This window comes from Ascidiella aspersa, chromosome 4 (genome assembly GCF_963924565.1).
Source record: "Ascidiella aspersa chromosome 4, kaAscAspe10.2, whole genome shotgun sequence".
Taxonomy (NCBI): Eukaryota; Metazoa; Chordata; class Ascidiacea; order Phlebobranchia; family Ascidiidae; genus Ascidiella; species Ascidiella aspersa.
In genome coordinates this window covers 32,770,693-32,783,746 of record NC_139450.1, presented here as the reverse complement: position 1 = coordinate 32,783,746, position 13,054 = coordinate 32,770,693, and positions in this window count along the sequence as shown.

Here is a 13,054-nt window from a genome sequence, read left to right as displayed (position 1 = left end):
GTATTGCGAGAAAAGAGCCTTAATTTGGCTACTTGAATAAGTATTAGGTCAAAATAACCCGGGTAGTGCTTGTTGTAATGCATTTAAGTGTATGGAAGTAATACTGTGTGTTCTGTCACGGTATAAATGAGTTTTAGGCCCGAAAACACAATCTCTTACTTACCCAACGTTGTTAGTCGTACAAGTTATGCTTTAGGGATTTCAACGGTTCAAGGAATTCGTTTGCGTTAAGTGAGTCCGAAAGTGACTCGGCGAATTTTAGTGTTTATTCGGTAAACTTGTGAACTTTTTCTCGTACACATGTTTCAGAGGCGGATCCGGGGTAAGGCACGTAACCACTGCTCCCCAAATTGTATTTTTGCATAATTTAACTACGTAAATGCAAAAAAACTCAAATTTAGGGATCTGGATTAAGTTTCTAGTATGTCTCACAACATTTTGATAAATTTGTTTCAGCCCTAAGGCGCCATACGTCTAATCGTACCATCAAAATAATAAGAATTGGAAAATTAAACAATATAAGTCGTTTTTTTTTCGATTTTTGTAATGTCGCCTTTGTTTTAAAATTAGCTTCTCCACCCTAAAACTTTACCAAAAAAATCAACTGTGCAGTGTCCTTAAGGTTACTTCTTTATGACGTCACGTTTAGCTGAATCGTTGTGACGTCACGTTTTTTAATGCGGTAAAGGTGAACACTTTTACCAAAGCATAACTACTCACAGACACAAGCATTGTTGAGGTCTCGCGCGTATAATAGGTAAATTCGCGAAACATTTGTCACGCCTAATAAGAATATCAAAGGCCATACAGAAGTAGGTATTTTTGAACTTTCAAAATGCAACCTACTTTTGTATGGGCTTTGATATTTTTATTTCGTCTTACTACAAACTCCAGCCGTTAAAAATTTGTAAAGCCATTTAAGGAATGAAATTTGATTAGCAGATCCTAAAGTACTGCACGTGGAAATCAATGCCACAAAAGGAAAATTGTGTGTTACACGTTGTTTTACTTCTTTTGATTAGTCCGTAGCTTAACAAGCTAAATTGGTTTTGCTGTCTGCATTAGATATATACATGGAATTATTGCCTTATTCTCACCATGTTGAAAATTAAAAGATATATTCGAAACGTTTAAAATGCTACCTACTTCTATTTGCGCTTTGGTGTTCCTAAATTAATTGAAAGGTGCCAATAGTTTTCGATGTCAATTGATGCTTCAAAAGTGGATTAATAGTTAAACGGCGCTATAGTGCATTTTTTCACTTTTTAGACTGCTGACTGTCCCATTGTTCTATTTTATTGCTAAACAATACGTATTTAGACGTAACAATACAATCAGTGGATGCGCTTTTATATGTTCGTTTACATACGGAACCATTAGCTTAAAATTTTATCGTTAGATCATTCTAATACAAAAAGCCATAGCAATAAGGTTCGTCCATGTAATACATGCAGTATGTAGTCGTAGGAATGCCTGACTGTTTTCCAATTTTGTGCTAAAAGGCCTTAAAATCTTTGGAAAAAATTTGTCGATATTTGTTAGGACTTCAGGTTTACCTACATTACTGGTTTGTCAGCCATCCTATTAGCACAGGTTATCTGTAAGCTGGCACGTAATTGGAATTTAAGTCACACTTAAAACTAATTTGCGTCACTTCTGCCTGGCTCTATATATATAACGAAGTAAACGTCATATTTAAAAGAATTTCACCCCTAAATTGAACCAGAACTGTATATAGCGTTTATATAAGCTTAAACAGATTATAATTAAGGTTTAAGGGACTATAAAAATTATATTAACAGCAAAAACTGTTACGGCAAACGTTTAGCTTTTTTCTTGAGTGAATCTACGTAGCAGCTATGCCTATATATAGTTGAAGTTCAGTACAACATTAAGACTTGTAGTTTTTGTCTTTTATTTGCTTGCAAAACGTATTAACCTAGCTAGTGTTAATACGGCTAGTGATGTAGTTTAACCGGTAAAGTATATAATTGGCTGTACCATATTTTTGAAAGGTAAAGTTGTGGTAATTTGTACACCTGTACAGTATTTTTACTGAGAAATTTTAATAAGCCACTATCTTACCCAAGTATGCAAAGAATAACCACAGCTATATTAAAGCTATATTTGTTTGATAGGCCATTCAATTTTGAGACTCAAAAACACTGTACAAGTGTACATACCTGCATAATGTTGAATTGAACATATTGTCACTTTAGCAAATATTTCACTTAACGTGTCAAATTTTCAACAGCTGCGCAAACGGTAGAGTAAAATTTCAAGAAAAACGTCTAAAACACGGTAAATTGTTTTGAGTAAACGTAATAAAACAAAGCATGTCATTTTAGCCTTCATAGGCAGCAGTTTAACAGCTGTTGTTTACAATGTGGGTCTAGAAAGTTCTTGGTAGTTGCGATCAAGTTGAGCTCGTTATAGTGAACCCGGAAATTGTCTACATACACCAAAAAAATGGCGAAAGCTAAACAACCAACGTTATTATTTAAGAAAAAGAAATAAGAAGAAATATAGGCCAGACGAACCTATTTTAAATATACTATGCCTGGTAGCAACAGCATATTTATTTATTTAATCAATTTTATTGTAAAATCACTTTTGAATTACATCTAATGCCTGAAAGTTGTAGTGTAGACGTAGACTGAGTATTAAAGCCCATACAGAAGTAGGCGGCATTTTGTAAGCATTTTAAATAAATATATTTTCATTATAAATAAATCTAAAGATAATGGCTGGATGTTGTAAGCAGACGTGCAATGAATATTAAGACCAATACAGAAGTAAATGTCATTTTGTAAACTTTTTTGTGAATTTATTTACATTGAACAAGTGCTTTTTTAACCATGTTGGAAATTGATAAAGATTTTCTTCGAAACTTTTATAAAATGCTTCGTACTTCTAAACAGACTTCGATATTCATTCTCAGCTCTATTACAGTTTGATAAGTTTTAGGCACTTGTGTTGGTAATATCACCCTCCACGGGTGACCGCGCTATTAACCGTATTGTTTATTGTGATGACATTTGGTAAACTTTTCCGGTTTTGCATTTGCGTGCCAAAAGGTTGAAAAGCACTCTCTATATAGCGGAATGGTAGAATAAAAATGTCATTGTAGGTTATATTGTGATTCCAATCACGACTTCAAAATGCTAAGAATGTACATAACACAGCATTACCAACCAAACATACTGGGTACCATACCCAAGCCCGTGGACCACAGTTAGCCAATGCCCTTATTTTCTGTGGCCCAGGACACATTTTCATTGATTAAGCTTTTTTAAGTTTAAACCTGCCTATGCGCATCATTTACAACAGTTTTCGGCAAACTGTGGGTCGCGCCCAAAATGTGGGCCTTTAATGTTTTAGTATTTATCAATATAATTGGTGGTCAGCAGTTTATTAGTGTGTTTTGGTACTATACGAAGATTTTTCTCTAAATTTGATAGCAGAAGGACTGCGGAGTCTTACATGATAACCACTGAATTAGACAAAATACCAAGATGTGTGCTGAAGGGATTCCGATTGGGGCAATTTTACGCATTTTAGGGCAATTTTACGTATTATGACGTAACACCATTTTACGTATCATAACGTAACGCTTATTTTAATATTTAGCTAACTTTAGAGGACCGCAAGCTATTTTGTAATACTTAAGTTTTATCATGTAGTTATGGGCCGCGTGATAGCTGTACACTACAGTGTAAATTCATTTTTTTTTAAAGTTGGTGTGGCTAGGAGTTTTGCTCATTGTTGCGTCACAGGGCCTTAATAATAGAAATTCTGTTTTTTTCTCCCGCTTTGCTTAAATATATTGAACGCAAAGGCGCTATGCATTCCATGGCACCTTGCGTGATGTGACTCATAAACTCTATAGTCCAATTTCTGTTATATGAGAATATAAATGCCGGTATTTCGAACAATATTTGGATATGTTTATCTGCCTTATGCGCCACGTGTCATTTTAATCGAAGTTTTGCCAATTTTAAACAAATTAACGCATTTTATTCGCACTACGCGCAATTAGAATGGGTTTTAGCAACATATTTCCGCACGTGTTCGCTCGAGAACAACCGGTGTTTTTAGGGTTAATTGTAGTATGACGTTATTTTGTTGCGTCATTCTAAAAAAAATTTTCTCGCAAACAAAAATTCTGGATCCCCCGCAAAATGGTTCCTTTTCAAATTTGTTGTTGCGCAACGACAGCGAAAATGCGATACGCTGTTGGGAATGTTGAGGACCACTGACTTAAATAAACAATTCAATGGTAAGATTTTATAACAAGAATACCATAGTTACTTGGCATTTCCTTTGTGTGCCAAACACCCAAAAATTGCGGATTCCACTTAAAAAACACCTGGCCTGCAGCAAGACTGCTGTTTCCTGTAGCTTCCCGGCAAGGTTGTAAATTCCCGGTGGGCAAACATAGATAGTGCATTGGCAAACATCGTGTACCTAACCATAGCGACGTCCTACTAGTCTTAAAGGATGGTGTCTCAGAAAGTAAGACTGCGCCTTTTCTAAACAAGTGTGCTGTAGTTTTGTTTTTTTTGCCTGTTTTTTCTTTGTTTTGTGCCTAATTTGACAATAGCTTGACTGAATACCTAAACTGCTATAGATTAGGGCATTGTAAGCAAGCTATTGTTTGAATTGTTGTTCAAATACGTCTTTTTTTACCTTTAACCTACTGGTTAGTGTAGAAAGCGCCCTTAACGTCATAGAAGAGATGTACTTTGTACAGGCTAACTAGTTTTTATTTTAGTGTAATATTTTATTTATTCTTCCTAATGTCTATAATGTTTTCGTGTTAACTTAAATATACTGAAGATGCTGAAGTACATATATATACATGATATACATATGTATAATGTATATATTTCTTTTCAACATCTTTATAAATTGTATTTGTTTTGTAAGGGTTACGATGATTTCATAAATCACATATTCTGGACAACATACCGGATAACTATAACAATTAAGCATTACGAAATCTATTTTACAAGCAGAATATTTGTTAAAGTTTATCGTGGTTACGGTTTATTTCGTTAATATTTCGAACTGAAACTACAACATAAGTATATACGCTAAACACCGAGGCTACATAGTTTACTGTTCCGAGCCAACTAATAAGATTTATAGTTATACCGACGATTAACATCGTTAACCAGGGGTGCTGTATTTTTGCTGTAGCTAACTACAACACTATGATAAGATGATATAGTTTCATCAGTCTTTATGCAGTTTTAACAATGTTTAAAAAATGCTTTTTGTGAATCAGTTTTAGTTGCTACGGAAAACAGCTGTATTTTAAGCTACACCGTACTTGTAATTTCGCAGTAGTTGGAGTTTAATTAAAAGCAAAACATGGAAGTATACATCAGCTTTTACATGGTCTTGGGTTATAGAAATTTCTAAACACAATTGACCAGGGTGAAATAAGATCGATTAATATATACAGCATATATTTATATTTCAAGTATTAAAAAAATAATGTGCTGTCCTATAACTATAATTGCGTTATAATCACATGTTAGGTTTAAGCAGCATGAAAGTAATCCCAAACGGTCCGGATTTTTTTGCGAGATTTGGTATTGGCAAAAAATGTTCAATTTTTTCTTGGTCAAGTCCCTTTTTCACCAGACTATCCCACCATCTTGAATGTGTTTATACTAAGATTTGAGTTGCGTATTTGTGCACAACATCGATCCGTCCCCTCACGTTTTCTAATATTACTAGTTTTAAACGTGCCGTTGTGACGTAACTTTGTGACGTCATCTGGATTTTTTATGTTATTTTGGCAGAAAATATTTTCCGAAACGCTTTTTCGGATATTTTCGGCTTATTTTATCGCTGGTTGGGCGTCAGTTATTTTAGCACGTATTTCTGACTATAAAACTCTAAAGCACCCTGAATAAACGATGAAAACACACAACATTGCAAAAAGCACCCTTATTCACTATTATAATTTGAACAAAGAACGTAATTCCCCGAAAATAACTTTTGTCCCTTTGTGCTAATTCGTTTAAAAAATAACAAAGTCTGACGAATAGCCGACTTTGCATTATGACGCAACAATAGTTTCCCAATTCTTGAGGTTTATAAAACTTTCACCACCCTAAATAAATGATAAAAACACCCAACCTTGCAAAAACACGATGCCGAAGATGTAACACCCTTATTCACTATTATAATTTGAACAAAGAACGTAGTTCCCCGAAAAAAACTTATTGTTCAGTTTTGCTAGTTTAAAAATTAACAAAGTCAGGCGAATGTGCGTCTTTGGATTATGACGCAACAATAGGCTCCCGATTCTTGAGGTCTTATATTAAACATGACCTAGGCGGCAGCTTTTGACACAATGTACATATTTGCAACTCCAGTTAATTTAGGGGGAGTTCACTCAAGTATGTTTATTTTGACTAAACATTCAAAATTATAAGAAAACATGCAATGCAAGGAAAAACCTTTATTCGGATTTCTTGAAAACCTTGGTTTTACAACAATAACGCAAACCATTGTCACAATGATAATGCACTTTCACTTGACCCCCTGGAATTTTAAAATTCGAATATTATCATTGTTTATCAGTTTTGCTTAGTTACTAATGAAATAATATTAATTGTGTATAAATTTCTACTGATATAAAATCGTATTTACACATTAATATCATAGGTACTGAAGTTAATTATTTGTACATATTCATTCGACTTATTACTTCGATAATAAGCCTCGTCATAAGGTGTCAATAAAATATTATTTTGCGAGCGGCCCAACTACTCAAGCGAAAAAACATATTTCCTAAAAAAATATATTTCCTGAAAAAAAAAATATATTTCCTGAAAAAAAAATTATATTTCCTGAAAAAAATATATATTTCCTAAAAAAAAAAAATTATTTCCTGAAAAAGCTGCCTCAGTTTCTGAAAAAGCTGCATAAGTAACATTATATCAAGTACGCCCCGGGGTTACTCAAGGTTAACTTTAGGCGAAAATGAAACAAGGTTCTCCACAGCGTAATTGTCAAGTATAAAACTAACCGTATTCTGTGAGACTTCAAAAAGATTGTGGGTTTCACTTTTTTCATAAATTTAATTTAATTTACCTTGCCAAAGCTTCCCGACAGACACAGAGCCCAAACGTGTGTTAAGTGCAAACAATCGTGTTTCTCAACTATACTGGTCAATATTGAGGCTATTCATTCCTTTTCAAGCTTTTGTTTGAGTTGGCGCAGTGATTAATCAGTGATTAAGTGATTAATCGTCTGCTGCGTTTATCTTTAAGTATTATTACCAACTGTAGAACTGAATGTTTGATAATAGGAATCACCTTGGCCCTTGCAAGATAAATGTCGACCTTAATTCCTGGTCAGTAACAGCAGAATACTCTAGCAAAGCTAGCAATTCAGGTCAGACACCATTAATAAAGGCATCGTCAGTATATCTTAATCGAATAAATGGATTTTGCTGGCGAAATATATATATTATTCTTTTAAGATCTTTTAATAGAGTCTGACTTGAATTGCTAGCGTTGCTAGAGTATTCTGCTGTTTACAGGCAATTGTTAGGCTATTAGTTTGCAAAAAGAGTTCTGTATTTCAAGCTTATTAAAATGTAATCATGCAGTCACATAATAATCCACAAGTTTAGTTTTTTAAGTTAATGCATTTATTGCTAAGCTTTTCGTGCATGGTGGTCCAGGTACGAAAGCTAGTGCGAAAGAGTTAGTCGTGAAGAGACATTGTAGACAGGGCGAGATAACATTGCGTTTTTTTGGTCACGGGTCAATAGGCTGCTAGCAATAAGCATTAAGTGGTTAAGTGCAACGAACTTTTAAAACAGCCTTTTAGAGAAAGGGTTTCTGAAATTCTCAAAGTTACTTTTTTATGAAGTTTATAAACAAACTCAACAGCATGCAAACTTCAAGTTTAAAAGAATTGTCAAACTACGAGATTAAGGTTGTCCCAAATAAGTCCGTTCATCAAATTTACTTTGTGTGTTCGAATCTTTTGACACAACATGAAATGATTTAATAAAAATATCAACGTCCATACAGATGTAGGTAGCTTTTGTGAACGTTTTGAATAAATCTTAAGATAATGGCTGGAGGTTGTAGTTAGACGTAGAATGAAATTATCAAAGCCCATACAAACAACACAGTTTCCTGTTTATCCAGGTTGCTTTTTAACAGAGCTAAAATAGCAAAAAATATGTGAGTTGGTGCTCAACGAAATCGACTGGCCTCGCAAATCCCATGAAAATATGTATAAACACTGTGTATGCTACAAACAATGAACGAACGCCCACACCGCCTGATTGCAAGCCACAAAATAACCGCAGCTATATTCTAGCCTTCCGTTAACCCCGTATTCCAATTGATCTTATATATCGTGGCACCCTTGATCTCCATAACAGGACAAACAAAGTATGCAAACCGCTAAACCTCAGATTCACAGGTTTCCTTGAGCGATGCTTAGCCTGGTCTTATGACCATGGTGTCATAGATAAAATTTAATAATATGCTATGAACCAGCGGTCGGGAACCTATGGCTCGCCAGCCATATATGTCTCTTTTGGTGACTCCATATTATGAACTATTTAATGAAGGATTTTTTTATAAATCATAGCTATTATTCTAGCACAGGGGTTCTTACACTTTTTTACCGCGGAACCCTAATTTAATTTTTTGCTTCGCGGGGAGCACGGTGGGCGTGAAATTTTTAAAGATAACGCCATAAATTGACGTCACAATACAAGAAAGTTTCAGAAATCGCCTATTTCGGTACAAAAATATGTAAGTGAAATGGAGTCCAAATACATTCAGCGGTAAAACGATTTATTTTTAGTTAAACTATTTTCTTTGAAAAATTCGTTACTTGTATACACTAACATTTCAATTAGGCCTTTATGAACCCCCTAAAACTAGTTCACGTACCCCCAAGGGTTCATGGACCCCAGTTTAAGAACCCCTGTTCTAGCCTGATGTGAATAAAACTGCACGCGGCCGTAGTCCCTTTCCAAACTGTGCTTTACATTTTTTAAAACAAGACGAGTATCCATATTTATAGCGCTTCGCGCGAATCCTATTCGTCTATTGGTGGCTGTTGGTCCGTTTGACAGAATCTTTATTGTTCTAAAGCAGGGTTTCTTAAACTGGGGTCCATGGGTCCCTTGGGGCTTCGTGGACTAGTTTAAGGGGGTCCATGAAGGCCTAATTCAACTATTAGCGTATATTTAAGCAATCAATTTTTCAACAAAAAAAGTTGGCTATATTAAAAATAAAACGTTTTTGCTCTGAATATATTTAGACTTCGTTTTATTTCACATATTTAGGACAGGAAACAGCAAATTTCTGAAGTCTGTTTGTATTATGACGTCATATTTAAAAATTTCTTGCCTTCACTGGTCCATGCGAAACAAAAAAAATTTTTAGGGATCCGCGGTAAAAAAAGTTTAAGAACCCCTGTTCTAAAGGTCATCTTAGGATCAAGGCATTCTGTAATTAGAGTTTTGTAAACTTAGCCAATGCATTTTTCCCCGCTTAATATGTCCTGTCTTTTGAATAAGAACAGACCAAACAGCCCAATTCAAATCACCATTTTGTTTCAAAATAAACAAGATGTTAAAACATGTTATATGACTCTCATCGAAATACAACCAAAGGTATCCCGCTTTTATGGCCCTTAGGTGAAAAGTTTACCGACCGCTGCTATAAACAATCAATCTGCTCAACTTGATTTCTACATAGCACTATTTTCGCAAGGCATAACTTGACAATGTGGTAAACAACGCAAGTGAAAAAAGCAATTTTTTTGGCATAGTGCAGTGGCAACCAACCGAGATCCAATTTCTCACGCTCTAGGGTGCCGAGAGATATTTCGCATCCTTTTGGATTCCAGTTTATGATCCATAGTTAAGCTTCTTTGTGCAATGTTTCGTGTACGATTGGAGTGCAACAAATCAATATAACCTGCATTCTACACAATTGCTGTGTGGAGTTAAGTCCCATATAAAGTAGGTTGCATTTGGTTGTAGTTAGACGTAGAATTATTACCAAAGCCCATAAGAAGTATGTAGCATTTTTAACGTTTCAAATAAATCTTAAGATAATGGCTGGAGGTTGTAGTTAGACATAAGACCAATATTAAAGTCCAAAAAGAAGTAGCTAGCAGAAATAGAAAATGTGCTGGAATTCTACTGCACTGTCGCTTTGAAATGTATACAGATGGAAATCGTTAAAATGAATTGTAGGAGCGACACATGTAAGCTTGTTTGTCGATGTGATGATGTTGAAATTGCCTTGATGTTGAAATTGTTAAATATTTTAACTCGACTTACTTTGCCCCTATATGGCTGATACAGTCCGCCATCCTTATTGGCGTTGCTTATTGACGGGTCTGTAATGTAGCTTGATTATGAATTTCAAACCCGAACATTTCAAGGTCGAGTAAATTGAAATTATCTTAATTCAGATTAACTGAAGATGATACAAGTTCGTATCGATACGTCTTGATCGGGGGTTCTTTAACTGGGGTCCATGAACCCCTTGAGGTCCGTGAACTAGTTTTAGGGGGTCAATGAAGACCTAATTAAAACATTAGTGTATATTTAAAAAGTAATCTATTTTTTAAAGAAAACAGTTTAATTTAAAATAAAACGGTTTTGCACTGGCTGTATTAAGACTCCATTTCACAATTACATTTTTGAATTGAAATCAACAGATTTATAAAGTCTATTTGTATTGTGACGTCAATTTATGACGTCATTTTAGAATTTTTTTTGCCTACGTGGTCCAACGCGAAGCAGAAAAAAATTTAGGGGTCGGCGGTAAAAAAAGTTTAAGAACCCCTGGTCTTGATCAAGATGAGATCGATCTACTTGACCTTTTTGTCTTTGAAATTCAGTATCACACAGCTATTTTATTGCAATATTTTCATTGGGTGTATGTTGTGCTGCTGTGAGCTGGATTCGTTGAAAGCGCAGTTATGCCGATTTTTTTATTGCAAAATAAATCTCGCAGGCTAGCAATATGTACTTCGAAATGCCGTGGCAAATTTTAGTTTCGATTTTATAAAGCTAGAGAGTACGGTGGTCATTCTCCCCACTCCCTGTTGAAATCAGACTTGGACAACTAGATTTATTTTGGCTATTGAAAATTAGATTAGAATTAAAATTAGGCCGTTTTGAGTTTTCTCAAACTAGATTAGAATTAGAATTACCAAATTCCTAAAAAATCAAATTTCAACTAGAATTTGAACTAGAATCACATTTAATTATTTACAATCAACTTGATTTAATCGCAATTTATTTTTATAACAACTCGAATGGTAAAAATGTGTGGGCTAATTTTTATGCCTTTTTATGTTTTTTAGACTGTAAAAATTACATACAAGTCGTTCTAACCAGAAAATTTTAATTGAAATTCTGTGTTTTAACTGAGAGACTAAAAATGCCGTTGGACAAAGTAGAATTTTTGGTAAAAATCCGAATTAGATTTGAACTAGAATTAGAGCAAACAAGCAATTCACAAATTAGATTAGAATTAGAATTAGCCGCATTTTGCTCTAATTCAATGAATTAGAAAACTAGAATTATCTAGTTGTCCAAGTCTGGTTGAAATATACACGGTCAAATAATTCGGAAAATATGATTGTACAAAGAAAAATATTCGAATAAATCTTAAGCTAATGGCTGGAGGTTGTAGTTAGACGTAGAAAAAATACCAGCATACGAGCGTCCACCAAACACTCCATGAAGTGGGATCTGTACTGAGCCAAGCCAAGACTCGGAAGCCACTCGTTGCCGATCCATTCGTGGTTCATGTCGCCGTAAGCTAGCGTCTGTTCAACAAGAAGCAGGCGTTACTTTGAAGCACAATGGTTGGAGGTTGTAGTTAGACGTAGAATTAATATCAAAGCCCATACAGAAATAGGTTGCATTTTGTGAACGTTTCCAATAAATATTGAGATAATGGTTTGAGGTTGTAGTTAGACGTAGAATGAATACCAAAGCCCATACAAAAGTAGGTAGCATTGTATGAACGTTTCCAATAAATCTTTATTTATTTTCAACCAAATAATTTTGTTTGCTGATTTATGTGCACACAGAGCACACCAGTTTAATCATCCACGAATATTTGTCCAAGCCGATTATTTGGCGCAACTGAAAAGTAAACAGGGCATCTAAAAAACACGCCCAGAAGTAACGTTTCCCGGCTCGTAATACCCGTACTGGGAAAACAGTGTCTAAAGAGGTCGTTTGCTGGCTTGGGTAGCATAGTCCGGGTGTTGTTTAATAAATAACCAGCACACCAGTCCCTTGCTGCCCTAGTTAAACCCCTAGAGAATGTCTGTCTTATTTCTACTGCTTGACCAGGTGATGTACAAAGACATCCACTACAACGCTTCAATTGTGTCAGAGAGTTTCTACAGTCAGCCAGTTCATTGATATTTATAACGGACAGAATGAAACAGGCTTTTTACGGGTTTCTGACTATTTCTAGCGTTTGCCCAATCCAACTGTTCGCGATTAAAACGTTTTGAAAATCACATAGATTTGTAATTTCTGTTTGTCAGTGCCATTCCATAAATTGTGACACTGTACTAGCGCTGCAATTACAGACTTACTGTTGCTCACTGGCCGTTTTTTAGGTAATTAATTAATTATTGTCAATGTCTAGCTATCCTTAAAAATGAGTTGAACCTTCCTTTCTTCGTAACTTAGAAATTAGTGTGATTGTGTATTGTGTATCACATTATGGTCTTTACACTGAAAATTCGCTTATTGTTAGTTTTTTTAAAACTTACGTTTTTTGTTAGTCTTTAGCCGACAGCAATTATCCCAATATCTTAAGGCCTATATATTTTTTTCAAACAGCTTAAAAACTAATTTTGGAAAAACAATAGCTTTAGTTTGTTTAAAGACAAACCATAGGCGATTCTTTTAAATCAGTCGTTCCCAAACTTTTTAACAGCGACGCAAAACCTCGCGAACCGGAAGGTGGTAACCTAGTATGAAATGTTTTGTTTTTACTGGATTTAGTCAATT